Source organism: Sorghum bicolor, chromosome 1 (assembly GCF_000003195.3).
Source record: "Sorghum bicolor cultivar BTx623 chromosome 1, Sorghum_bicolor_NCBIv3, whole genome shotgun sequence".
NCBI classification, from domain to species: domain Eukaryota; kingdom Viridiplantae; phylum Streptophyta; class Magnoliopsida; order Poales; family Poaceae; genus Sorghum; species Sorghum bicolor.
Genome location: NC_012870.2, coordinates 29043027 through 29068486, shown reverse-complemented (window position 1 = coordinate 29068486; position 25460 = coordinate 29043027). Strand labels below are relative to the sequence as shown.

Genomic DNA, 25460 nt, shown 5'->3' with positions numbered 1-25460 from the left:
CTTGGTTGTCTAAAATATTCTTAGTATATTTATCTTTTAGCAGGATCATAAGATATATTTTTATACTTTTTATATTTTATGGTACGCAGAAAATGCACTAAGATGAAAACTTATTTTTATGCCACTACTGTGGATCTTTGTGGGCTGTCGCACCATAAAATTATTCATATGGGGCTCAGCATTTTCTAGATGCAATGCATGACCTATTTTTATTTTCTTTTTCTAATGCAGAAATGGTAAAGTGGATGTGCAACTAATTATGCATTTAAGGGAAAGTAAATATGTTGAAGGAAAATATGCATTTCTAAAAAGGGAAATGTTGATAACTACCAAGTTTCCTCTTGGCATGGTGTTCGGTGTTTTAGGTCCTCCGAACAGGACCTCTTACCATGTTAACTTCTTAGGTGCTTTATCTGGTCCCAAAGATGGAGACCATGACAGTTGCACTTCTTGAGATGGCATCACCCATGTTCATTGCTCTTCCAGCAGTTTGAAGTGTGAAGTAATAGTTGTGGGAGCTGGCAGTATCTTCGCTTAGTGTACATATTCATAGGTCTAGGATCTTCACTTGTAAGAACTGGATGCTATTTGCCACCACCTTCGCTGCCTCCAAGAACGGCACCACCATCATCGCTGCCTCCAAGAACTAGATGAAGTGTGGTTCAAAGAAAGCACAAGGACGTCGTCGGATACCAGGTATAGTGTTGCTTACATCATCTCATTAGTGAATATTTACTGTCTCTGTCTGTGTTCATGTTTGTCGTTGATTGGTGTGGGGATCCAATATACAAGGTGTTTTGTCAGACTGGCCTAAGTAATCTAACTCTATACAAATAGCATCCAGACTGTGCAGATGGTCATGATAAAAAATACATTCTGAGATTGCTTTTAATTGGGTTGTTAATTGTTGTTGTGTTTAGTGGCTGATTTGACCAACCGAGGAGACCAAGCCTTCACTGAAGTACTAATTAGTATTTACACTAATTATTTATGATTGTAGTGATGTAGTTTTGGGAGTGCTATTTTGGGTTCTGTGATTTTGTTGTTCCACAACTTACTACTGCTACATGAACCTTCACTGAAAAACTAAGTATTCAAACTAATTATTTAATGATTGCAGTGAGGTATTTTACGAGAGCTATTTTGGATTATATGATTTTACCTAGCCACCAACTTAGTGCGATTACACTAACCTTCAATTAAGTACTAATTAGTATTCACACTAATGATTTAGCTGATTGTAGTGAGCTATTTTTAGGAGTGCTATTTTGGTCATGACCTATATAATATTATTAATATGCTGGTCTTGTTTTTTGTTATCTTAGAACTGGCCCTGCATCCATATCAATTGGTGCGCTTGAGAGAATGCATGAAGAACCATGCAAGGTTGAAGGAACTTGGACTTCCTGATCATTACTACAGCTGAGTTTTGGCAGAAGATGTTGCTGGTCATTCTGACAAAAATCGAAGTGAAGACATTCATTCTGACAAGTATGATCATGGAGACTCCGAGTCTGAGTATGATCCTTTATAGGATGATAATGGTGAAGGAGGTTTGATTGATGATGACAATGCTAAGGTGCAAATTCCTCCATCTTGTCAAGTCTTGTTGTTTTTCTTCCTAATTCAATATAACTCTCTAATACTATGTTGACTAATCCATGCTTTAATTTCTAGCAGTGCTCTAAGGAGAAGACTTGCAAGAAAACTAACAACCAAACTACAAGCATGCGCCCTGGTGGAGTCAAGTTTCAGTCTCGCAAGAGAGTTTTTGCAGACCAAACATCTCCTGAGTTATTACAAGGTCAAAGAAAAACACTGCCCAGCAAGATGCAAGCCTGACACCAAGTGACATTTGTGTGCCACCTCCATCTCGAGCTAATGAGAGCCACACTAGAGAACTTGTTGGCAACTTAGATGAGGGCACACAGGCAGCTGCTGAAGGCCAGTTCTACTACCACATTACTTAGTTTCATTCCATTACTGAGTCAGCTATAAAAAATGTTTAACCTGCTGTTTCAAGTTTAACTATATGTGGTATAAAAAATTTATTAATCCAATTATCACAGTTTTCTAGTAACATGCCCTATGCAGCAAAATTTTGAAATCTGTTGTTTGACACTAAAAAGTGGGCTCAACATGTATCAAAAATTCTATTTTCATACAGTTATTTTCCATGCTTCCTACTTGTTTGCTTTCTGAGCTTTTAACCTTTCCTGTAAATGGTTGATTGATCATGTTGTGCTGTCTTATGAAACCTTGATGATATACTGAACATACCAGAAACTAGTATGCTTTAGGTGAATTAAAATCTGCCTTCTCTGTCAGAGAAGAGATATGCACCTACATGGTAACATGATGAACTTACCCTACTATCATTAATTTTAGGTGATATCTCTGCTCTACTTGACAACACTCACGAGACCTCTTGGGCTGATGTAATTGACCAGCCTAATCAGCACAGCCATATGGAGAATGGAGGTGACAGATTTTCATTGTTGTTCTATAACTTTTTTTATAATGAATGTTTTCTTACTTGCTGCCCTTTTTAGAGGGCTTCGCCCAGCATGATGACAACACCCTTGTGGCTAACGTAGCTGATGGCATTACCCAGCATGGTGACCACACCCGGATTACCAATGAAGGTGATAGTTTGTTCATCTGTTTTCCATATTCCATATTGTCTTAATGGATTAATGTTTATATGCAAAGCTTTAAATTCATGATCAGCTTAGATTAGTCTTTGTTTCACCCACAAATTTTAATTTCAATGTACATTTCCAACTAGGGGGAGAGAGAAGGGACCGGGGACATAATATGGGACGTGGTCTCCAAAGGTTAAACCGAGCACGTCGTGGCCAACTGCAAGTTGTCATAACTGAAGGGAATATTAGGCCAGTGGTTCCTCTTGTTGCTGCAAAGTTTGCATCTGAATGCAACATCATAGTTAGGAACCATGTGCCTATACTCACGCACTGGAAGCTATACAAGGAAAAACCTGCATCTGCGTTCGTTGATCTATTCATAGGAAAACTTAAGGTACATACATTCTCCGGTCCTTTCCACATTTAGTCTCAATATAAGAACCATTGTTTGTAAATTGTTTTATACCATAGATTACTGAGTTGATATTATTTTTTATATATGTTCTTCCATTCAATTAGGCCAGGTTTGACATAAATACAAATGATAAGATAGTTAAAAAGGCTTGTATTGAGATGATGAAGTCTGCAGTTCACCAACAAAGATATAGGCTGAAACGAGAATATTTTGATCCTTATCCACTACATTTGGTTACAAAAACTTCTCCTCTCAAATGCATGACTAATGAACAGTGGATTCAACTTTTAGAATCATGGAGAAGCCCCCAAAAGATGGTATATTTTCTCTGAAAAACCAGATTGATGCCTTGTACATGCTAATCTACAACCAACCTTACAGGTATTTTTGTCTTGGATGTAGGAGATGTGTCAAAAGAACAAAGACAACCGAGGAATGTTAAGTACCATCATACAACCGGATCTCGTGCCTACATGGTTCATGTTGAATATTTGGTAAGTGGGCTATGTTAAACACCATATAAATAATTGTATGCAACTGCTACTTAAGGGGAAAAATAAGGCTCTCTATATGAAGCTCATCAATAATTTTGAAACTGTTGAAATGTTTCTCACTTTACATAATCTTTGGAATTTGAGATGTATTGATTTATGTGGCAACACAACTACTTGTCATGCTACTACTTTGATGCAAGGGAAATTTTAAAGAATATTATGTTCTTAACATGCTACTGTTATGATGACCACGTTAAGCTACTGCTGCTACTGTACCATATTAAGCTGTTTGTAACATGCTACTGCTGCTATTTTATAGAAAATGTGTTTGTAAATTTAGTACAACTTTTTGGATTTGGCATGTATAGATGATAATTTTACTTATTGTTTATCTTACTTGCAGCATGGTCTTATACACCTATGCATTCTGGTTGCTAGTTGCAACTAGTGCTTTTGATCTTTCTTCTTTTTGCTTCAACTTGCTACTTTGTTAGTTACTATTAACTAGAATCACTCAAACAGTTGTTGACGGTCCTTAAGTACCAAATATAATCATCAAATAAATAAATAAATAAAAGGATCCAAATACAACCAACACCCAGACTTAGGGTTTTATCTGACAGAATTCCACGAGTTTTGGTGTTTGTCTATTTCTGCAGGGGGTTATCAGGAAATATGGAGGAATGGCCCACATGTCGGGTTTACATAGAGATATTAATGTGCCGCGCAATTTTTTATCATCTAGAAGACTCCAGAAACCACGAGAACAAATGGGAAGGTGATCGGGCTCGGGGGCAGAGCGCCCGCCCTCCCCCCTTGGGCGCCTGCCCTGTCCCAGAGTCCAATCAGGACTCTCTTCGGGGATTACGCTCCACCGACCTAAAGGATCAAAGATAACCGTTCAATCAATGTCGGTTTGATCTGACGGCCCACGTTCACCTGATAGGACTATAAAACCAGACCCCTTGGCCCCTGGAGGAGACAAGTTCATCATAGAGTTGAGAGGTGCCCTCGAAGGATAACCTCTCCTCTAAATAAATATTTTTAGGGCTTAGCATCCAATGTGAGTAGAATTAGATCTTCTAGTTTCTACTAGATTGAGAGAGATAGAGTGGAGGTGTAGATCGGAGGAAGCCCGGCCTGTCGGTGTCTACTCCGAGGTTGTACCTGCGGGATCAAGTCTCCTAACCCGAGGCTTGCTCCTAGGATTCTTCAGTAATTCGACTTCTAAATTCTAGTAAGTTCTTGTTCTTATTGTTCTTTGGTTTATGAGTTTACTTTAATCTCTTTCGGTTGAGTTTAGAGTAATCATTGCTAGCGTAAACGTGGTGTTTGGGCTAGGGTACTCATAGATATCCCCAGACCAGCTGGACCGTGGTAGTAGCGAGGAACGTGACATTTCCGAGTTACCTTTGAAGCCCATATCTCGTTAGTAGGAAGGATAGGGTTTATAGGTGCGGGTCGAATATCCTTTGTGGTGTCTAGATTCCGTAAGCTTCCCCAATAGAACAGTAGATCATCCTTACCAATGTTAGAATGAGACTACGGTTGCAGTCTTCTCTATACATCGCTCACATCGAGAAACATTCTATGTAGCCTAAAGGGTAGTAGCAATAGATTTGGTTAGTCAGATGCACGCTTTCTCCCAGTGGTAAAAATATAAATACGATACTCTGGATAACCTCCCGGGTGAAGTGCTCACCGATATCCGTGCGTTTGCGGATCATTTCCTGATGGTGTTACCAAATATCAACAACAGTCAGTAAGAAATTTCATTTATGAGGTAGAAATGTAGGTTGCATTGTTACGGCTTAGTAGGATAGGCAATAGAAAAGGAGGATTCATCATTTTTAAGTTGATTAGTAGTGTCGGCGTCTAGACTCGAGGTCTAGACACTAACAAGTAATAAGTCTGCGTGTCTTCCTAAACCCGAATGGTGATGCAAGGGAACACAGGAGGTTTATACTGGTTTAGGCTGTGAATGCCCTACGTCCAGTGTGGAGATCGGAGTCTATATTACCTTGCACCCGAGAGTGCTTGTAGTAGGGGCGTACAAGCTCATTGCGAGAGAGGGCTAAGTCCCAGGTCCTGGCTTTTGAGAAGTAGACAGAGTGATGCTCACTACTCAGGTGAGGAGTGCTATCTGTGGCTTCATGTGTTGCCGTGAACTACTCTCTTGTCTCGTGTTAGATCATCTCTAAGGGGTACCCTGCCTCCCCTTTTATGGCCGCAAGGGGTGGCAGGGTTTTTACATGTGTTAGTCTGTAAATTATCTCTGGTAGAAGGCGGAGTAGTAGTGCCGTTCCTGTGGAGATTGGTTGTTGGGTATTTTAAACGCAAACAGAAAAATCTGCAAGCGCACGGATACCGATGTAGCTTTCACCCGGGAGTATTCCAGAGTATCGATTTTCCACAGGGAACGTGAGTGTACTAATTAACATTCAACATCGCCCAAGGATAACTATATAATTATTTTTGGTGGGAAGAGAGGAAGTTTCCTGAGAGTTCTCTAGTTGATCTAAGAATCAAGAATTACTTCAAAGATTATTTATATCGGGATATCAGAACACTAACCACAGAAAGAGATGAGAAGGGGGCTAGGAAGCTCTGACTACGGTCCTACAAACACCAATCTGAATGAGGTGGAATACGTCGACCGTTAGGGCTATCACTACCCTAGGGCTACCACAACAATCCGCAGGATTGGGTGCAATTCCAGGTAATTGCAAGACTAAAAACCACGTCTAATCTATTAATTACTACTCTAGCATTATAAAGACTAGAGCACTTGATGCAAGCGGGAATCCAATAAATAACTTGAATGTAAATAAAAGTAATTAAAGAACTCAGGAATTATGAATTGAAGAACCTGGAGAACGATGAAGAATGAACCAGTTACTGCAAAAGTACAATGTTGAGAAAGATCCGACAGACCCGGCTCCTCCTCCGCTCTCCTCTTCTCTCTCCCTATTTTCGAGATTACAACTAGAAGTAACTAGAACTAGAACTAGAGGAACTAGAACTAGAACTAGCTGAACTAGAGGGATCCTCTCTACTTCGATGAAGAATTGAAACCCTAGCTTTGATTATGTAGAAGAGGTATGATCACCAGGGGCTGGTGGGGGTCTGCTTATATAGTCCCCTCAGGTGAATCTGGGCCATCGGATCAATCCGACATTAATCACACGGTTTTCCTTGATCCTTTAGGTCGGTGGAGCATGATCCGCGAAACGGGTTTGAATTGGACACTGAAGGTGGGCAGGCGCCTAAAGGAGTATAGCGGGCGCCCTGTCCCTGAGCCCTCTCGGCTTCCCGTTCGTTCCCGTGGCTTCTGGAGTCTTCTAGATGATAGAAAATTGCGCGGCACGTTAATATCTCTATGTAAACCCGACATGTGGGCCTTTCCTCCGTATTTCCTGATAACCCCCTGCAGAAATAGACAAGCACCAAAACTCGTGGAATTCTGTCAGATAAAACCCTAAGTCTGGGTGTTGGTTGCATTTGGATCCTTTTCCATGATTAGTTGACGGTTAAATGTGAGCATTAAGGACTATCAACAAGCTCCCCCAAGCTTAACCTTTGCTCGTCCTTGAGCAAAGATGAACTCAAGAGTTTCTGCAATGGTTTTATGCCTTAAAGGTACACATGCGTTCAAACAAGATCTTATCTCTAGGTTAGGGTAAACTGTTAAGATTTAAACTTACTCATTTTACCTTCCACCATGGGGCTTGCAACCGTCACTTGTGTCTTGAGTAGTTAAAAGATAGAACGGTCTAGTCAAGCGCCATGTCTCTTGTTCTTTGATTAACTATAGCTCTGGAGTTTTTGCAGATTTTCAAATAAAACTCAAAGATTCCTTGTATGACACTCTCTAGTCTCTCTTATGTGGTATTTTTGGATCCTTAACAAGGCAGTAATGGTGTATGCCTTCTCTCAAAGTATGTGGTATGTTTGGTATGAGGCATAATGGCATTGCCTTCCCTCTCACCCTACTCTAATAAGGTTTTGATATCTGGAGCTCATAGGTGGGAGACAGCTCATACATACTTACAAGACATTTATTGCATAGTCAAACCATGGATCCAGAAGAACAAGTCAATGAGTCAAATCAAGATGTGCATGTGTGGCGAATGAATGGTGTATGGTGATGATGGTGATAACAATGGTGAAAGTCTAATTCTACTTGTGCTCTTTTGAGGGATACATACCTTTCTTGCTCTTTTGAAAGTTTTTGAGGAGAATGAGATGCTCTATATTTTCTTTTTCTTTTCTCTCAGGTGGGTATCTTGTACCTCTAATTCTACTATCGGACACTTGTCCATTTTTACCTCTCGTCTCACTTTTTCTTTTCTGTCGAGGTTCCGGGCTCTTGCCCCTTTTTATTTCCACATATCTTCTTTTTTTTAGAGCACTCATCTCTTGAAAAAATATAGCAAGTGATAGAAACCAAAATAACTTTAGCTTTTATTTCACAGGGGAAAAATAGAAATGTTTTTGGCTATTCTCTCCCGGATTAGGAGTAGAATATTTTTAGGTGATTCTAGAGATGGAAATGAGTGGATATATGTGGATGCGTACTTCCAGAGTAAAAGCAGCATGTAGGAGTGAACGTGCAAGTGAATCTTGATTTTAACCACATGACAAGCTCCTAAGGGTCTACACATCTTGACCACACTCAATGCTCATAAGCAGTAAAGTAAATGTATGGTTCATAGTCTAATAAGCATGTATATATGGCTATGGTAGGACTTTAAACTCTCATCATACAGGAACTCATCATGCAACATTTTAAAGATTTTCAAAGGTAAAATTCTCCAGAATTCTAGCAACTCTAGGAACAGATAAACAGTAGCTCAACCTACTCATATCATATCTATTAACGACTTAGACTTTAGATCAAGTACTCTTCCCACAAGTTCAGGTTTAGAGTAAATCTTAATTAATAACAGTCATGCCTAAACTTGAGAGAGATTTCAATTTTGAGAACTAGTCATGGTAGAGCAACTATTCATCATTTCTATATGAGAGGTTATCATGAGGGTTCATAGCAAACTTTATTTATTTATTTATTTAGCAAACTAAGCAAAGATCTATATATATATAAGCACAAAATCTTTATTTGGGTTTTTATGATTATGCATCTTTTTATTATTTGAGTAAAGTATAAACATGAGTAGAACACTTAGCTGGATAAATGGGGGTGCTCTCCCCGAAGCTGAATCTTGACATAATTTCTTCTGATGTAGCTAGCAGGTGGCGGAGGTGTATTTGAATGTCGGCAGCACCCTGACAGCGATTAGGATGTCCTCCATCTGCTAGTCTTCTTTGATCCTTGAATTCTGTGGAGCTCAAATAGACAACAAAGCTTTGTGAACTGGTTAAGTGTTATCATAAATATCTAGCCTTTATCATGTTGAGCCTCCTCAATAAATGTTACTCTCTTTGGTAGGATCATAAATTTATTTTTATATTTTCATTTTTATAGGACATAAATATATTTATTTTATTTTATGCCACCACAGTGAATGTACTTATGGATTTTATGCCATGAGCATACTCACATGGGGCTTACTATTTTTAACATTTTTATTTTCTTTTCAAGATGATATGAACATGATTAACTAAGCAAACTATTTTAAATAATTGAAAGGAAAAGGATAACTACCAAGTTTATCTTTTGGCAAGGCGTTCGATGTTTTTAAGTCCTCCGAATGGGACTCTCTATTTTCTCAATCGTCCTGGGATTCGCTGGATGGCGTAGTCGGTGGTTCCGGTGGCGCCTGCTCTTCATGTATAACTATCTTCTCTCTACACACCTGATTCGGTGCTACGGTCTCCTCAGGATAGTTCTGTTCGAGTTATATGTCATCAGACCTTACCACTTCTCCTTCGTAGTCTGCCCATCCGTCCTTGATGATTTGCCTCCTCTGGTTGCGGTTGCGTCGTCTTCTTCTTGTCCTGACCTGCTTAGAGTCTTCAACTATATAGTTAGGGTCAGTAAAATAGCGGTGTACCTTCTCAGAGGGGAAGTGCATGTGGACTTCTCTGGTTCCAATGTAGATGATTGCTTTAACGGTGCTGAGGAACGGTCTCCTATGGATGATGGGTGGATCGTACTCGTCTTCTCCCATGTCAATAACCTGAAAATCTGTATAGACAAAATGATCGTCTATTTTGACAGGGACATCAGTTACTATACCTTCAACCTTTTAGAATGTTTGATCTGCCATCTGGAGCTGAATGTATGTCGATTTTAGGGGCATGGTTCCAAACAGGAGCTGATAGGTGACTGCGGCCATTATGTTGACGCTTGACCCGGTGTCGCAAAGCGTCTTCTGGAAGTTGTATCCATTAATGGAGCACTAGATGCTTGGGATACCTGAGTCGACCTTTTTGGTCAGGAACGGTGATTTAAGTCGACGATCTTGACCTCCTTGAACTACAGTGACCATCTTAGCTGACTCGGTCCACATTTGCTTGTTCCTGTTCCTCCTATTGGTCCTCTTCCTTGGTTCATGTCGGGATTGCTCTGAGATTTGTGTAATCTTGTTCTCGAAGGAAAACGTCTCCTTCTTCCCCTTGATGTAGAAACTGATCTTGGCAGCACTAGCGTAGATGACAGCTCCCGAGGTGTTCAGGAATGGCCTCCCTAGGATGATGGGTGCGCTCTCATCAGTATCAGTCTCTATAACCACGAAGTCTGCTGGAGCGTATAAGGTACCAACTCGGATGTAGAGGTTCTTCAATATTCCCTTTGGGAAACTTAGTGTCCGATCTTCAAGCTGCAAATACATGGTTGTTTCTTGTAAAGAATGTGTAAAGAATTTTTTATAGAGTACCCTGGGCATAATGTTGACGCTGGAGCCAAAGTCGCAGAGTGCTTCTGGGAAGTCCACCATGCCGATGGAGATCGGGATGACATCCTGGATCGCCTCTCTTGATTTTGTTGAGGACGGTTGTAGTAGTTGATGTTGTTGTTGTTGGTGTAGTTTACGTCCTCAAGCATCTCAGGGCACTGATTGCCTGAGTGTCCAGTATCTCTAGTGTGTTTGTGCTCGTAGATCTAGGTTCTTCACTTGGTGGAGTCTAGAAGTTGTAAAAGTCCTTCATATTTTGCTCAAAGTGTACCTACTCATAGAGACAAGGCAGAGATCAAGTGCATGGGCCCTGTTGGTGGAAAACACCAACAGAACCAAAAGTGTATTTGTTCTTCTCTAACCTTAAGCATAGTGAGCAAGACAAAGTTGATGAATAATTAGATCATGAGTGTAGCATTTAAAAATTTGTCAGATCAGATCGCTCAACCTAATGGAAAGATAATCTATCTATACTTATGTTTTGTTTTTTATATCTTCCAAAGATTGAATGTGCACATTTTAGCTTATATGATTAGGAGTGTGGGATCACGAAGGTAGTACTAAGAACAAAGATTAAAGGACTAAACATGTTGAATTAATTGGGTTGGTTAATTGGGAGTTACAAATCATACATGTTTGTCTCTTTTATTCATGTGAACGCCAGAACCAAGGAGAAGCTTATAAAAAGTGATAGTCAAGTACCTTAAGATGTTACCTTACTTGAAGAGTGATGGTACAGTATCACCTTGTGGAAGCTTTCCTTTTTTTAGCGGTTGTGCATCGTGTTTGTGGCACCCTCCATGGATCATCTCTTGTGAACTATGTCTTCCTTGTGTAAATTGTTAAACTTCATGTGTCTCTCTCTTTGTCTCCAATGTGAGTTTATCTCAGGACTTCCTAGGTCGATATTGAAAGTTTTTCTATAGGGGTTAGTCCAACAAAATATCCCATATCTACTATAGCATACTATCGGCTCAAAAATCAACCTAGACACTATGTCTAATTTGATTTAGGAGGGCATTTTAACCAAAGCACCATGCTTAATTTAAAATCCCTTGGAAGTAAGATCAACATTCCTAACTAAGCACCATGCTTAATTAAGAGATAAATGAAACTACTCTAAACCTAGACATATACTAAAGCAAATAAAGGTAGCATGAGAGCATTTATAGAGATCTACTCAAGTGGAGATGAAGTAGTGTGATTAGTATTTAACAAATTGAGCATGTCTCAAAGGTAGGGACAACCAACATAGCAACATGGTAAAGGATGTTTTTATGTAAAGTACTCCCCCAAGCTTGAATTTTGCAAAATTCAAGTTTGGATGAATTTAATTCAATGGTGTATGATGATTGGTTGGACATACCTTGTGCTTGTCATTCATCCGATCTTCTTGCTCCAATCCTGGAAATGTTAGTGACAAGAATACCCGAAGGAATTTTTTACAATTATCCTTATATGCTCAATACACAAGGTAATGTTGCAAATAATTAAAAGCTCATGTTATGTTCTGATCAGTTCTTATTTTAGGACACTAAGCTTGTCCTTGGGAAACCATCAATTTCTGTCGGCGAAGTGGTTTCCCCTCTAACGCTGACCTATATCAAGATCAACTCAACGAGATCTGCAATATTTGTTATAGACATATGCATCAACAACCGCCCTTTTAAAGTTTTTATAAATAGAAAGGAAGAGGGGGTTGGAGATCTTGAATGTGGTGATGTTGGAGAGATCAAAAGATTGGGAAGATGTTGCATATGAGCATGGAGTAAATGAAGTGGCTATGAAATAAATTCCATGCTCATTAATGCTTGGAGTAAAATCCATGTGGTGTGGTGAAAATGTTAAGGTGAATGTGGTAAAAAAGGAAAAGAAAAAGAATACACGGACGACTTGGTTCGAAACTAGCACAGCTACCGTTCCCCGGCAACGGCGCCAGAAAGCTTGTTGGGTATTTTAAACGCAAACGGAAAAATCCGCAAGCGCACGGATACCGATGTAGCTTTCACCCAGGAGTATTCCAGAGTATCGATTTTCCACAGGGAACGTGAGTGTACTAATTAACATTCAACATCGCCCAAGGATAACTATATAATTATTTTTGGTGGGAAGAGAGGAAGTTTCCTGAGAGTTCTCTAGTTGATCTAAGAATCAAGAATTACTTCAAAGATTATTTATATCGGGACATCAGAACACTTACCATAGAAAGAGATGAGAAGGGGGCTAGGAAGCTCTGACTGCGGTCCTACAAACACCGATCCAAACGAGGTGGAATACGTCGACCGTTAGGGCTGTCACTACCCTAGGGCTACCACAACAATCCGCAAGATTGGGTGCAATTCTAGGTAATTGCAAGACTAAACACCATGTCTAATCTATTAATTACTACTCTAGCGTTATAAAGACTAGAACATTTGATGCAAGCGGGAATCCAATAAATAACTTGAATGTAAATAAAAGTAATTAAAGAACTCAGGAATTATGAATTGAAGAACCTAGAGAACGATGAAGAACGAACCAGTTGCTGCAAAAGTACAATGTTGAGGAAGATCCGACAAACCCGGCTCCTCCTCCGCTCTCCTCTTCTCTCTCCCTATTTTCTAGATTACAACTAGAACTAACTAGAACTAGAACTAGAGGAACTAGAACTAGAACTAGATGAACTAGAGGGATCCTCTTGTTGATGCAAAAGCGGATCTACAAACACAAAGGGCTAATACCCAATTCAAACGTTAAGGCGTGCCAGCTGATTTGACCTTACTATCGGCAAAGGTGATAACTCGAACACTTTGGTCCCGACAACAGCGATACGCCCGGATGTCACGGCCAAAAGGTGATCACACGGAACTCGAGAATACGCCGAACTTAAGTCGACGAATTCCTAAGAACTCGTAATAAAAAGGAAAAGTATGACGAAGTCGTCGAAAAAGTAGGTACTGGAATATGAGTAAAAACTTGTGTTTGATTGATTGATAGATATCCAATTACAAGGCCCTAGGGTCTACATTTATACCCTGCTCAAAGAGCTACAATCAGACACGACTAGGACTCGAATTCCAAATCAAACAGAATCTGTATACAAAACGAATTTAAATAACTAAGGAAAACATAAAACCACCCTCTTGTAACCGACCGGGACGCCGCCACAGATCAATCGGCAACCTCCACGCTTTCCTTAAGAGTCATTGATAGTCTTCCTGTTATGGCCATCGGCAAACACCGATATTGATCATCGGTAAGAACACGTCACCACCCCTGGACTTAGTCATATTCAATCGTCTCTTCATCGGCAACTATCCTCATCGGCAACTCTTCTGCAGACTAGTTACCATTGTTCCACCTGCCGATCTATACTTTTCTGGTCCCCGGGTACGTGTCCAAAAACGGTGTCAACACATGCCCCCAAATTTCGGAGTATAAAATCATTAATGCTCCGAAATTCTCTGCAGTAATGATGCCTTTCACTACAACAAGTGTGTGGCTTTTTGACATTCCATTATGTCATAATATATGCAATTTATGTCACAAATTGAGTTTTATGACATCAAGGTGACATAAAATGTAATGTCAAAAAGCCACTGTCACAAAATGATTTTATGACATCTGTTTTGCTAAATGTCATAAGTTTATGACGTGTGATTTCAGTGTCATATAATCTTATGACACTAGTTTACTGTCATTAAATTCTAGCCTTGCCATGTAGGCAATGCCACGTAGGATGAATTGCTGACATGGCAGGATGGAGAAAAACGTCACAAATTAAATTTGTCTTGCTAGAGCCCGCAATTGTTTTTAAGCCCACTCACTCAACAATTACACAATCTTGACAAAATCCCAGGTTGCAAAAAATTATATTGTCAAACTCATACATCCAGGTAGCCATATACATCACGCTACATCTAAGTCACATGTCCAAATGACAAAGAACATAGCCATTTCAACATCTTGAATATTCATATCAAGCTAACAAAAAGAGCTGTAGCTACCCCTAAACATTACTGAGGCTTTTCACTTTACAGAGACATCCTCCATACCACACTATTAACCAATCTGAAAGAAGCAAATGGTAGGCAAATTAGTCAAAAATATAAAGATTAGAGTTAGCTCTAGGTTCATACATATCTATTGGACAGAACTAAGCTCTCTGGTCAACATATAACAATTAATGAAACAAATCTATCCACAAAAATAATACTGCTACTAGGATGTACCCTGAAACAAGCTCCCTAATTATGAAGGGTTACTTGAGGCTTGCAGATGGAGTGCGTAAAAAACGTCCTCTTAACATAAACCAATAAACAGTAGAAATAGTTGGTCAATGAAGGGTTACTTGAGGCTTGCAGATGGAGTGAGTAAAAAACATGCTCTTAACATAAACCTGCAACCATGGCACAAGGATAGCTGATCAAAACATTGACAACTTGTACCCTCATCAGGTGCCTTATTCAATTCAAAAATTGTAACTAAATTGTAACTATGTTGATCTAACTTCATTCTTCTACAGTTGGCTGTCTAGCTGAACAATATGCCAGGCAATACATTAATAATTTCTCCCTACTGTTCCAGAAGCAAGCAAAAAGCCAGCAGCAAGGAATATTCAGCTATAGCTTAAGAAAAGGTCTTAATTCTTTACTAAGCAAAATTCTCTAAACAGGATCAAAGCAATGCAGAGTCAGGTAACACACTTGCTCACTTAATGTGCAAAGTATTTGAATATCATAATACACAAAGGCTATTGTAAGGGTATGTACAACCCATAGACAGCTGCTGCCTATATATTCTTGGAATTTACAATAGAGACAGTTAAATAGACAACTCATACAACCCATAGACAGAGGCTGTCTATTTGGTTGTTTATAATTTATTTAATGCTCATATATAATCTATGATCAACTATGAATACCATTTCTGTATATACCATTATGTTGCTAGTGCAGAAACATAAATGATGAGACATATATGCACACTAGGAACAGATTCACACTACTGAATAACAATCAACATATTCACAAATTCAGTGAAAAAAAATAGAATAAGAATGATAGCGAACAGTGTGCATACAACATTCCATATAGCGACGCCCCTCTCTTGTCATTCTCATTGTCATTCTTTAGCATGTCAGTTTGGTAGCAACAGAAGCTACCATAATCCCAGGTGGAGCAGGGTTGCAAGAAAGCGCCATCTGCAAGAGAGCCATTCAGTTATCAAATATACCAGGCATTCGGAAAATGGCACAATGATGATTCTCTAATGATCAGTCTCTCCTACAAGACAGTAATATTAGAAAAAGATTCCTGGAACAACCAACTGCAAATTATGCAAAGTGCTAACTATGCAGACAGGCAAATTATTATAACATGGAAACACATGTAGTCTGTAGAGAAATCCAAATCAAATTTAATATACAGGTATACACATTTTTGGCTCAAAAGCCCTCATGATGTCACAATGGAAACAAGAGCTCAAATGGTGGCATGTCTGTCACCAGCATTAAACAGCATATGAATTTGATACTGTCATACTGACACTAGACTTTACTAATGCAGAACTAAATATGCAGACAGAAATGTTGCAATACGACTACACAAAATCCCAATAGAAACCATATATTTACCAAACCATTTTTATCGCTGTCCCTGATGAATCAATATATTGCTGCATGTTTTCCATGTCTAGGCAATTTGTGTCAGTTAATTATTTTTTGGCTAGAGCATGAACCAACCGCTAGCAAGCAACTGCTCCCCAGCAACCACCATGGGAAGGTGTCCCAAGCATTGAAACGTGCAGCTGCCACTATTCGCTAAACCCCATCCATTATAGAATGGCTTGCTATGTTTGAAATGAGACATCGACTGGATCGGTCTAAGCACACATCCGAACAGAGCACGCACGCACACACACATAGATGCCCATCGCTAGATCAGATCGGAACCGGATTAATAAGTAGAATGCAGTAAATGACACAGATCGAGCGGATCAACACGGAATGCAGAAGGGGATGCCCCAGAACTCACCTCTTGCTCAGAATCCATGGCCTCCTGCTCCGTGACCGGCGCGCCGCCGGCATAATCCCCGCGGCCGGCTGCTCACACATCATCACCCCCAAGTCAGCCGCATAGCACGGAAACAGAAGAACAATCAATTCACAACAAACCGGCGAGGCAGATGCGCCACGGCCCGTGGCCGACCAGGAGACAAGGTCGGCCGTGTTGGTGTGCGGGGGCCGCAGCGAGCCGAGGGCGGGCGCTGCCGGCGTGGGGCCGCGCGCGGGCGCTGCGGCGGCCGGGGCGAGCTCAGGCGCGCGGACGCCGAGCGCGGACGGCCGCAGCGAACCGTGGGGGCCACGGCGAGTTGGGGGCGGGCGCTGCCGGCGCGGGGGTCGAGGGCGGGCGCAGCGACGGCCGGGGCGAGGTCGGGCGCGCGGACGCTGGGCGCGGGGGCCGCGGGCGGGCGCTGCGGCGGCGAGGCTGAGGCCGGACGCGGGCGCTGCAGCGGCGGGCGCGGGCAGGGGCGGGCGCTGCGGCGGCGGTGGATGGGCGCTGGGGTTAGGGTTTCGACGGGCTGCAGCTTGCGGGGGAGTAGTCAATTTTATTCTGCTATTCGCATATCTGAGCCGTGCAAGGTTGATCCAACGGCGGAAAGAAAAGCATACTTCATTATGGGCTGTATCCAGGTTATGGGCTTCATATTTTTAGACTGAATATTTCGAGATTATAAATTATAATATGTAGTCAATTGTTTTGTCTACATTTTAAAAATAAGTAAGCTTTAAATTTGAACTACACGTAAATCAAATAAGTTTCCTGTGCGCTAGTAGAAAGTTTTCTGTAGACCGGTGGAAAACCTCTTGTGCGCTAATAGAAAGTTTCTTGTATACCGGTGAAAAATTTCTTGTTTACCAGTGGAAAGTTTCCTCTGCGCCAGTGGAAAGTTTCTTGTATACCTTGGTGTGGCAGTTTTGACATCCCAGGTTCAAAACTCTTTTGTAGTCACAGAATTCGCATTACTGACGTGGCAATGTTCTTTGCAAATTATCTAAAAATAATTCAATAAATATTTTGTGACATATAAATATACCTTATGACATATCAAATATCGTCACTAGATATTGTGACATATAAATAGACCTTATGACATATCAAATATCGTCACTAGATGAAATTGGATTAGTTATATGACATTTGTTGTGACATACAATTTTCTTTTGTCATTAAGTCAAGGTGTCTAAAATATAATATCATAAAACAGATAATATAATGACATTATGGACTTTGTCATGCTAAATACGTCAAAAAGCCACCCACCTCCTGTAGTGTTTCCGCAATTAATTCTCCCAATTTGGTAACCGACCGTTTAAATCTGAACAACCTTGGTCCGATTCTCCTGCTGATTCCTCGAATTCCTCAACCTTCCGAACCGGATCTCTCCACTTTATGCGCCCATCGGTAATATTACTGTTAGAGGGAACTGCCGATGGACCGACCAAGAAATCCCGCACAGTGAAATATCTCCAAAATCATGACCGCTTCTTGTCAAATCACTTGCGCAATCCCTTGATTACCGTGCGAACAGTTACCATATCCACATGAGCACCCTCGGATTTCACTGATGCGGCGAAGAAATAAGTCAAATTTGCCCTTGCCCGTTTTGTCCTATAAATACTTCCTTCTTGGGTACTCCTTCTCCATCGCATCATTCTACAGCCCCAACTCTGCTTTCCTGGCCACGGCAACTATTCGAGAGTTCCAAGAACTCCAGCAAGAACTTCCTCCAACAACCCCCAAGTCTTCGATCTTCTTCCCCACGGGGCAATGGCCATCAACTTTGTCGTCCCTGAGGTTAGCTTACCCTCCTTCTTTTTTGTATTCTTGCTGTACTTTTATTCATCCGCAATCTGTCTTACCGAATCCTTCTTCTTTTTGTTCTTCTTTTCATTTAAAATCTTTAGGATTTGGCCGACAAGATCGTGATCCCTACCGATCAACCCCATCTCCAATGCCTTGGTCCACTAGGAAACTTAGACCCCACCGATCTTATAAACGCAGAGACAAACAGAATCCCCTTTAGAGCCGAGAATTTTTCTCTAGATCTATGGAAAGATGCTTTCCGCTCCTGGCCTAGTCCTACCAAGGGATGGAAGGATTGGTTCCTGAGAGTCAGTAACTCAAATGAGGTCCAATGGGGTGAACGGAAACTAGATCAGTGCATTAGATTGTCTCTTGCCGATATGGAGAGAAATGAGTCACTACTGATAGCTGCCTCATACTTTTGGTCAGACACACTCAATGCTTTTGTGTTTGGCCACGGCCCTGCTTCTCCTACACTTGCCGATGTGCTTATGCTCACCGGTTTAGATATATCCACTGCCGATACCACCCACCTGTTTGATACCAAACCCAGTGCTAAGGTGGAAACTCGTGCTATCGGAGGTTGGTCAGGGTACATCCAGAAGTACCGAAGAACAGGCCCTGTCAATGCAAAGGAACAGACCACTTTTCTGAACATGTGGCTGGATAAATTCATATTCTGTGGCCGATCGGCAGGACCAACTTCTGTTTACTTATCGGCAGCACAAAGACTAGCCAACGGCGGCCGATTTCCTCTTGGCCGATACTTGCTCGGCTCGGCTTATCACCTCCTCCACCAAGTAGCCAGGAAACTTCTACTCGGCCAACCCATCGGCAACTTAGGGGGTCCCTGGTGGTTCATCAATATGTGGCTCAGTCTCCACATGCACAAGCGCCTTGAGTTCGACCTCTTCGCACAGCGCTTCCCTAGGGATATAGCCGAGGATTATGAACTGGATGAAGAAGAATCGGCAACTCGTTCCCCTCTGAACTTTGGCGAGGCTGCCATAGTTTTGCCTGGCATAGGTGGTAACGCAGACCAGGTTAGCCGATTCTTTCAGACTCTGTACGAGGGCCTGACTAGAGAACAGCGAGCATGGATGCCTTATGAAGGTCCAGACACCAGATTCCCCCTGACTTTCCACCCCTTCAACGATGCTCTCAACAAGGATCATGAGGTGATGATGGCAATTATCACTCCAAGAGCTATACCGGTGAACTTCTTTGGCAGTGGGAAAGCTTCTAATATGACTTATGAGTTCTACAATCCATCGGCACTAGCTCGTCAACTGGCTTTCGGCCAACTGCCGATTGCACTTTGCTACGCCGATGTGATAAAACCGAGGGAGACCATCACTAGCCATCTGGAATGGATCAGGATAGCTCAACTTCCACCAAACGCCAACACAGACGTCGATCTATCGGCTTGGACTCCAGCCCTCTTCATTACTCAGTCATACAAATAGTGGTGGGAAGAATGGAAAGAGCACCTGTTCTGCAGATCGGCTCTCACATACCGTGGCATGATCGACCCCAATACAAAGTCCCTGATAATAATGTAAGTACTTTTAAACCGATGCTTCAATCCTTTCACCCTTACTTCCATCGGTAACTCACTTTCCGTGTTATATTACACGTTGATGATACGCCACCACTATGGCAGGCCGATTGAACTCCTTCCATCGGGCCCAATTTCTTTGATCGGCAACAACGCTCTAACCCTAGCTGCTACAATGCATCGGGGTGTACGCCTCAAGAAAGTTACTACCAAACGAACAAGAAAATCCCCATCGGTAGCTGCCACTGCCCTGGCACAGGCCTTCAAGGTAAATTCTCGAGTTCTTCAACTTATACCGATTCCATCCTTATACTTATCACACTTGTACTTATAAACTTTTTACTGTTGTATCAGCACACCGGTACATCGGCAAAGACCAGAAGTACGACTGCCGATGCCCCCCAGTCCAGTCAACCGAAGAGAAAAGGTTCCAAGAGTACCAGATTACAAGCAAAGCGCCAGAGAACAGCAACGCCTTCTCCTCCCCCACTATCTCCGATCCCAGTAGAATCATCCCCTTCTCCTCCAGAAGCCCAGATACAACTAGCACCGTCTCCTCTTCAACCACAAGAAGAAACCCAAACAGAAGAACTCCAGCCAGAAGAACCTCAGCCAGAAGAAACATCGGCTGATGTACACGAGCATACTGCCGATCCAGCAAGCTTAATCATAGCATCGGTAGTTTCCTCGATTCAGACTAGTACTGCACCTCCTCAAGGTAACATATTTTCTATTTATTGCCGATGAACCCACTTTTTCCAATTTTTAAGTACCTTTGTTAATATTTCAGCTGACATAGCCTCATCGGTAATCCCAGCCGATCAGCCTGTGGTTCCATCGGCTTCAACTAGTCAGAGGCGAGAGATAGCTCTGAAGCAAGTAAGTTACCCGATCTTTATTTTTATTGTTATGAGTACTTGATCACAAAATAACTTATCCTGTCCTCTTTTTTAGGAACAGGATTCTCCCGACAGCCTGTTCTCCTTCACCATCGAGATCTCCGAGGATGAAGGCGAGGAGGCAAGTTCTTCTCGAGCAGTTGGAATCTCATCGGCAGAGATTAGAGCAAAGTTGTCGGACCTGTCAGCCCTTCTTCATCAAGAGACATCGCAATTGTTCGATGACTCTGATCCAGCCAAAGTTCTATTCAAGCCCCACAGAGGTCAAATCCCTGCCGATGCCAAGGAGGTTCTTTTTCAGGCTGTACAGTTAGAGAGTCGTCAGCTGCAGTATCAAAAGGCTGCTCAGCGTCTTGCCGATAGAGCTGCTTACGCTCAGCTCTTAGAGGAAATGATGAAAGTGAAGCTCCTTGCCGATGAGAAGCATAAGAGCATCGACATTCTGAAATCCTCAGGAGATGTACTAAAGCAAAAGATTTCTAATCTATCGGCGAGAAGAGAAGCCCTGTTGGCAGAACTCAAACAAGTGGAAGAAGCTTTGTCCTAAGCTCAACAGGAAGAAAGCTAGCTGCCTGAGGCGATCAAGATTCTTGAACAAGAGCGAAACATCCAAGCCTGCAAAGCACTGCAGATGAAGAAGAAACTGAAGCCAGTGGAGTGCTCTGCCGATGATGATATGAAGGAGATAGAAGATGCCAATCAGATCCGTCTGCGCGCCATATCGACGATCCAGGCTTTGTTGAACATGTGAACTCTTCATCGGCAGCATACTCTGCTCTTTTTCTTTTAAATACTCCTGATATTTTGGTCTAGCCGATAGGACTGTTATCGGCACCTTTTAAAACATAGAGTTCAGCCCCAGATACACTTTGATCCAGCTGATAGGAATGTTATCGGCACTCCAAACTTTTATGCATCAACCCATATGCTAGAATAACATTTCTTTAGATATTTGCCATCCAATGCCCTGGGAAATTCAACTCCTTCGAGAGTTTCTAAAATATAAGCATTGCTAGGAGCAGATCGATTTATCCGATAAGGACCTTCCCAATTGGGAGACCACTTTCCAAATTTTGAACATTTAGTCCCGATCGGTAAGATTAGTTTCCATACTAAGTCTCCATCGGCAAACTCCTTAGCCTTTACTTTCTTATCATACCAACTGTCGACGAAAGCTAGTCGGCAGTCTACCTTGGGGTATACCCACGGTAGTAGTTTATCGGTAGACGGTGCGCAAACTACGAACTCGATGGTGACGCAAGACGCGGACAAACTTTTTATCCAGGTTCGGCCGCCGAGTTGGCGTAATACCTACGTCCTGTGTCTGGTTGTATTGATTTGTGCTGAGAGAATATGATGTCCTACGGGGGTCCCTTGCCCCTCCTTATATAGTCTGGAGGGCAGGGTTACAGATCTAGAAACTAATCCTAGCCGGTTACAATTGCCATGGATAATTCGATATCAATTCCTATTCTAACCGACTAGAATCCTGCTTGATCTCCACATCTTGCTTCCTTGCGCGAAACTCCAGGCTGTCGGACCAAGCCTTGAACTCGTCTCGTAATGGGCCAAGCCTCCTGGCCCAAGTCTAGCCGTAAGGGTATAGGGGTCTATCCCCCCACAGCTAGTCCCCGAGCACCATGTATTGTGATGTAACACGCCGTCTTGAGCTTCTTCGATCAGTGAGGCTTGACGTCTTCAATAAGCAGGAAAGTCGCCCAAACAGTTGCAACGGTATTTTGACCAACTCAAAAGACAGTTGATCAACATTGACCTCGAAGAAGCAGGTTGTTCGAAGAATGCATGGTGCTCTTAATTAAAAAAGATTTCTTTCCTAGTGAAGTGTGCCCACTTTACTTTTCTGAAAAGTATAGACCTCAAAATAGCAAGCATATTCACCGCAAGGTGAAGTGTGCCCACTTAGTCCCCGAGCCTGGTAGTAGGTGACGTAGGCACGTGGTGCCAGGGTCAAAAGAAAATTCCCCAAAGTAGTTTTGAGACTGAGATGATCGCTAGATGCATCGTACCGATGTAGTCCCCGAGCTTGCTGGAAGGCGAAGTATGAGCCTTGTAGCAAGGTCTAAAAAATTGAATTTACCAGTCCCCGAGCATGTCATGCTCGCCTGCAATTGAAAAAACCAATCGACCAGTCCCCAAGCACTTAGTGTGCTTCTTGGATTTATATGTTGCTATACTGTACGACCAGTCCCCAAGCGTCGAGTGCTCAGTGGTCGGTGCATGCTTTAAAGCTTTGAGCTGATAGACTGAGCGACCAGTCCCCGAGCGTCGAGTGCTCGGTGGTCGGTGCAGTCCTTCAAGTTCCGAGCTGATAGACTGGGCGACCAGTCCCCGAGCGTCGAGTGCTCGGTGGTCGGTGCAGTCCTTCAAGTTCCGAGCTGATAGACTGGGCGACCAGTCCCCGAGCGTCGATTGCTCGGTGGTCGGTGCAGTCCCCGGATTGTTGACTCACTGGCGTATGTGTCTTCTTACTTTTGAAAAGATCTTTCCAATTAAAGTTGTCGTGACAAGGTCTCCTGACGATATGTCAGACGGATGCATGAAAAGTTGCGCCTGGCAACTGTACAACCGCTCTTTGCATGGTTTGAGAAAAGGAAACCATCAATTGGTACGAAAACTCCGCCGTATTAATTGTCTATAATCATTGTAAACCGAAACGCCGCGTCCGCCGCATGGCCTGCCCACTTCCCGAGAATACAGGAAGTGGGAGAGGTGGAGTCGCGGGTTTATAAGGGCCTAATAGGTCCGCCTGTACCGCTTCGCCTGCCATTGCCTTCAAACCTTACGCTCTCATCTTCTCCAATCTCCTGCATCTTCCTAACTCCAACCCACAATCGCGCCTCTAATGGCGAAGAGCGACTCCAGGAAAAGGGCCGAACTGATGGCCAAGGAGTGGAAGAAGTCTCGCAGCACCACAAAATCTCTTGGTGACCTCGTCGATATGGGGCTTCTGCACGGCGCAGAGCTCGGCGGCTGGAGGGCACCGGAGGGGGAGAGCTACCCCGACCCTCGCGCCGGTGAGATCGTCGTTTTTGAAGATTTCGTTAAGAGAGGCTTTGGTGTTCCTGTTCATCCTTTTCTTCAAGGTCTTCTTTTGTACTATGAGATCGGGATTTGCAATCTGCACCCGAACTCAATTCTCCTTATTTCCACCTTCATCCACCTGTGCGAGGCCTATGTTGGCATAGAGCCGCACTTCGATCTTTTCCGGTATCTTTTCTGCTTGAGGAAGAAGGGAGCAGTTGGAGGCTCCAAGGTTGCAGGTGGAGTATACCTCAACCTTCGTGATGGGATGAAGAATCGCTACCTGCACTACCCATGGAACACTTCCTTGACCGAATGGTACAGGAAGTGGTTCTACATCAGGGAGGAACCGGGCAGCTCCACGTTCTGCGACGTGGGATACATTCCCGAGAAGAGGGCGAGCTGGACCGACCGCCCGGAGTTCGACGGTCCAGTGGCGGATCTCATGAAGCTGATCGACTGGTCGCGCCTAGACGGGCTTGGCGTGGTCGGCAACTTCATTTGCCACCGGGTGATGCCCTGCCAGAAGAGGGTGCACTCGGCGTACGAGTATGCCGGAAGCGCAGACCCGACCAGGATGCGGTCGGAGATCTTGGAGAAAGCGGAGGTACAACAGCTGTTGAACGAGCTGTTTAACTTCGCGGATGGGGGCTTCATCCGTGGCAGTGATCGGGTGCAAGCCTTCAAGTTAGGACGACCAGCACCAAAGGTATGTAGCAGATTCTGTTTGATCATTCGTATATCGTCTGCAGTTGACTCATCTCTGTTGCTTTTGCAGGTCGGTGATGTCGACCGGTGCGCAGTGTATGTATCACTGGCACCGGGGATGGAAAATCCGGTGGGAGAGGTCCCGCCAGAGGAGGACGCTGCTCGGTGTACTCATTACACCAGCAGTGAGGAAGACCGAGCCCGCCCCGTCCCGACCTCCGAGGAGAGGGTAGCGGGAAAAAGGCCATTGCCGGCAGATCCCTTGCCGACACCGGAGCTGCCGGCAGATCTACCGGCGGAGAGCAGCCAAGCACCGAAGCGTCGTCGGCTCGTGCGGATCGTCGACGACGACGACGAGGAGGAGGCTGCGCCGTCGTTGGTCCGCCGGCCTCGGAGCCGCCCAGACACCGCGCCGGTCGCCACTGATCGAGTGGCCAGCGGCGCCGCTGCCCCGCAAGCTGCCGAGACGGGGGCACAGGTGCCGACCAGCCGGGCAAGGAGGAGGTTCACCGCGACCCACCGTCGGTCAGACCTGTAAGTGTTCGACTTACGTATTTTGGACTCCTCTCTTTTTTTTTTTAACTTTTGTTCCTGTAGTGCGGCATCGGATGTCGACCCTGGCCAAACTGCCAGCCAGGGAACGGGCGAGCCTGCCCGCTGTTCTGGGGATGCGGCCCCCCAGACCACAGAGCAGCCAACAGCTGCAGTCGCGCCTGGGAGCACCGAGGGGCTCCCAAGCGCGGCGCCGACTACAACAAGCAGCCCGACCAGGGCTGGAGAGGCTCCCCCAACTGACTCCTCAGAGAAGGGAAGATCTCCGACCGCTCCTCCTGCCGGGGGGAGTGAAGTCCCCCCGCCGCCCCGAGCAGGAGCCTCTTCGGCTGCGGGCTCCCCAGGTCTGGTCCAAGGGCCAGTAATGCCTGGGACCACCACCGGGGGTAACGCAGCACAGGAGGAGGAAACCCGGGCGGCCTCCGATGACGAGGTGGAAGAGA

General features: G+C 43.6%; 1 long non-coding RNA gene and 1 pseudogene across 1 annotated transcript; one reads left to right on the top strand and one right to left on the bottom strand.

Annotated features, from left to right (window-relative positions):
• Positions 2469 to 25460, top strand: part of LOC8067544 — a 50901-nt pseudogene continuing 27909 nt past the window's right edge.
• LOC110433334 lies at positions 14186 to 16691 on the bottom strand. Its single transcript, XR_002450729.1, has 4 exons — positions 16426 to 16691; positions 15473 to 15593; positions 14623 to 14789; positions 14186 to 14461 (listed from the first exon to the last, which is right to left on the bottom strand). It is a non-coding gene; the product is annotated as an uncharacterized LOC110433334 (long non-coding RNA).